This window comes from Mustela lutreola, chromosome X (assembly GCF_030435805.1).
Source record: "Mustela lutreola isolate mMusLut2 chromosome X, mMusLut2.pri, whole genome shotgun sequence".
Classification (NCBI taxonomy): Eukaryota; Metazoa; Chordata; class Mammalia; order Carnivora; family Mustelidae; genus Mustela; species Mustela lutreola.
Genome location: NC_081308.1, coordinates 44,652,017 through 44,656,499, shown reverse-complemented (window position 1 = coordinate 44,656,499; position 4,483 = coordinate 44,652,017).

Below are 4,483 nucleotides of genomic sequence, written 5' to 3'. Positions count from 1 at the left end.
GGGGTCCTCTCCATCTGGGGGGGGGCACTCCCTTGACAGCCCCTGATGCCTCTGCTGGAGGGGCAGACAGGGTGGGGGGGACCTGGTAGGGTGGCAGAAAAATCAGGTCCTCCGTGGGAGTGTCCTGGAAGACCGGGTAAAGCGGTCTCTGGTTCAGACTCCACTTTCTTGTTAGACTTAGGAGTTGGTTTCCGCAGGGCCAGGATCTTGGGTGTAGATTCTGCTTCGGGAGGGAGAAAAGGTTTAATCCAGGAGGGAGGATTCTATATCATGTCTTGCCAGACCAGTATATAAGGTATTTGGTCAGGGTAGCCGTGTGGTTTTTCTCTGAAGATGACAGTCTTAACCTGTAGAATAATAGGCAGTTGAAAGGTTCCCTCCTGGAGCCATTTTACATTAAAAGCTAGCCACTCAGACATGCAGAAAGTCTGAAACTTTCCCTTTTGTATGTCTGTGCTCAGATTATGAGTGCTCTCCCTGATGTCCAAGAAGTGGTTAATCATCAGGGACAGAGGGGTAGTCTGTGCCTGTCCCATCATGCCTTTAGTCCACAACAAGACACATACACTTACAACAATTAACAAGAACACACACACAAACAATCCAACGTGGCCGTGAAGACAAAACTGAAAGGAATTAAGGGAGAATCCGACCGCAACAGCAGCTGGCTCTCCTCACAGATGAGGATCTTGTCCTCCAGGTGGGGGTAAGGGATGCCTCTTCCAAAAATTCCCATAAACTTAACAACCAGCACAATAGACAAAACTCCCATACATTTAACAAATAGCAAAACTGACAACAAAAACAAGACACCTGACCGCCTAGGGGGACTTGAACCCCCTGGCTGCCTTAGGGGACCATGAACCCCCTGGTGACTGCCTAGGGGGACTCTAACCTCCTGAAACAGTGGGGAACTCGAACCCCCTGGTGACCACCTAGGGGGACTCTAACCCCCTGAAACGGCGGGGGACTCAAACCCCCTGGTGACCGCTTAGGGGGACTCTAACCCCCTGAAATGGAAGGGGACCTGAACCCCCTGCGGGGGCAAGGAACGTCTCCCAAGACCCCCGGTCAGTGGCCTACCACGTGTCCGCTTGAGCCAATGTTGACCTAGATACAAGTTGGAATTCCTATGGGTTAAAATGCAGACTGGAGCTCCCAAAGTATGCGTGCAAATAGATAAAAACAAGTGCACTCACCAGCCGGTGCAAGACCTTCCAGGCTGGGGTCCTGGGAGTCTCCCAGATCTCGGTGGAACCTCCAAATGTTATACCCGAGTTTTCGCATCCAAGAGACCACCAAGGAGCCAACACTGATGCAATCACACGAGGGTTTATACGACAAGCTTAAGCTTGGGCCCAAGTATACCCAACTCAGTGGAGTAGGGTAGGGACTCAGACCCCAAGCTTAGTTAATGCAGGGGTATTTATGGGTTCCTGTTACTAAAGTAGGGTGGGGATTCCTGTTACTAAATCAGGGTGGGGGTTTCTGGAACCAAGGCAGGGTGGGGCTTCCTGTTACTAAAGCAGGGGGGGGGGTGTCTCTGGAACTAAAACAGGGTGGGGGTCCTTAGAACTAAAGAAAAGCAGGGGAAAGTTCAGCCCTTGGGCACAGGGGTCTGAGATGGCTGCCGGAGGTAAGATGGCTGTACTTATGCTAAGGCTAAACCTGAGGTGGGATGGCCTTAATTTTTCTCTGCCTCCACACCCACAGGACCTGAGACCACGCTGACCCTGTGTGGGCTTTACCCCGCTTTAGCCTCTGGAGCGATGCACCTCAGTAGAGCAGACTTTTAAAAGTCCTGATTTTGTGGTCCGTTGTTCTGTTGCTTGCCAGGAGCCAGCCCCTCCCCTCATGGTCTATCTTCCCATTGCTTTGGATTCACTTCTCCGCAGGTCCTAACTTTCAGAAAGTGGTCGATTTTCTGTTTCTAGAATTGTTGCTCTTCTTCTCTTTGACCTCCTGTTGGACTTGTAGGTGTTTGCAATGGTTTGATAAGCTATCTAGCTGATCTCCTGCTACCTGATGTCGTCTCAGCCTGCTACTTCTCTGCTGTCTTGACTTCTCCCTCCCCACCCTCTGCCACCGTGTATTCTGATATTCTGAATCTAGGCATACTTCTTGACTTTAGTTTAGAAAAAGAGAAAAACACTTTGTATTATATTTGTCTGCTTGGGTTGCCATAACAAAATACCACAGCCTGGATGGCTTAGACAACAGAAGTTTTTTCCCCCCACCATTCTGGAAGTGGGAAGTCCAAGACTATGTTGGCAAGTTTAGCTTTTTCTGAGGCCTCTCTTCTTGGATTGCACCTGGGTGCCTGCTCATTGTTCTCACACGTCTTTCCTCTGGGTGTGTGTACATCCCTGGTGTCTTCTTGTGTGTCCAAATTCTCTTTTATATGGACACCAATCAAATTGGATTAGGACCCACCTTGAGGGCTGTATTTTAAATTAATCACTTCTTTAAAGGCTCTTACCTGAATACAGTTGCATTCTGAGTTACCAAGCCTTCAACATATGAGTTTGGGTGTGACAAATGTAGCCCATAGCAAATGTAACATAGAGTTTTTAAAAATAATCTCTTTCCCTTAAGGTCGGGTTGACTTCCGTAAAAAGGATGAAATATGGAAACAGAAATTTTGAAGACACATCTTAGGAATTTTGAAGATGCTGCTACAATTTTGGGTGATTTCAAAACAGTTTTGTTACACAATAACATGTGGCCCAGAAATATCTTATTTAATGAGCACTCATTATGTGCCAATCATGTGTATATTTTTATACATATACATATGCACATATATATAAATGTATGTGTGTGTAAATGTAAAAAAAAAGTGTGTATGTATGTATACATATACATATAATTTATTTATTTATTTATTTAAAGATTTTTATTTATTTGACAGACAAATCACAAGTAGGCAGAGAGGCAGGCAGAGAGAGAGAGGAGGAGGAAGCAGGCTCCTTGCTGAGCAGAGAGCCCGATGTGAGGCTTGATCTCAGGACCCTGGGATCATGACCTGAGCTGAAGGCAGAGGCTTTAACCACTGAGCCACCATAATTTTTTTAATTTAATTTATTATTTTATTTATTTTTTTATTTAATTGTCAGATAGAGAGAAAGTGAACAGGCAGAAGGAGAAGCAGGCTCACCTCTGAGCAAGGAGCCTGATACAGGACTCGATCCCAGGACCCCGGGATCATGACCTAAACTGAAGGCTGACACTTAATCAACTGAGCCACCCAGGCATCCCTACACGTATGTATAATTTAATACTCAAAACAAGGCATCCAAGACCAGTAAGTACTGGTCCTATTCACATTTCAGAGGCGAAGAATCATAGCTATAGGGAAGTTTAATCAAATTACCCAAGGTTATTTAACAAAAAATAATAGAACCTAGAATCGAATCTATATGCTATTCTGAATCCACAGTCAAATCTTTCACTAGGTTAATTTCCTTATGATGGAAAAAATAAATCTCTTTCTCTATCCCTGTCTTCCTCTGTCTCTCTCTGTCCTCTCTCAGGAACAAGGAATGCCATTATTATTATCAAGTCACACAGTTATTTTCCTATTACTTCATTTAAGTAAAAAAAAAAAAAAACTGTTACAGAGATTGTGTAACCAATTGTCATTATAAGCAATTCAACTCTTCAAATAGGCCTTGTAAATACAAAATGAATTCCTTTGAATAAGCCAACAATTATTTCATTAGTATTTGTTTGCACTGAGCTAGGTATTAGCAGTGTAAGAGTATGTTAAATCTTGCTGTATATATTTGAAGATCTTATAGTCAAGTTGGAATGGAGGTGCATCTTATATGCTAGTAAAACTCAAGACAGTTTGGTGGAGGCTGTCATGAGCATCAGAGTATTTCTGGCACGTAGAATATATGTAGGGAAACTTCTCTGTGCCAGCACACTGAAAAACTTGCATATGGTCCAGGTTTAATTTCAGAAGTTTGATCGGGAGCTAGGTAGAATGCCCTGTTGTCCTCCATGAACATGCAAAGACAGACTGGTGTCTGAGATGCTGGTACAAGACCATTTCTCACCAACACCCTTATCACCTCTCTGGTTCCAATACTTTTCAACTTGATTCCTCCCTTCTCCCTGACCTTAGGGTACAGGCAAAAGCTATAGCATATTCCAATGCCTAACTGCAATATGGAAATGACTCCTAAGCCACAGAGTTCCACACCATTGATGATGCCTATGGTCTGGCAAATTTTGCTTTGATGTCCTGTGGAAAAAGGGAGGTGACACCATGTTTAAATTACTTTTCCTGTCTATATAAGAAATAAACTGACTCTATCTGGGCTTGTTGTTACTGACCAAAACTATCAGCTTGTTTAACAGAAAGCTTTCTGTAAATGTTAGCTACTACTTCTGTCGTACATCATTTGAGCATTAGGGATTAGTGTGGTCCAGGTATACAAAATCTGTCAACAAACGGAAAGAATTATCATTTATGCTC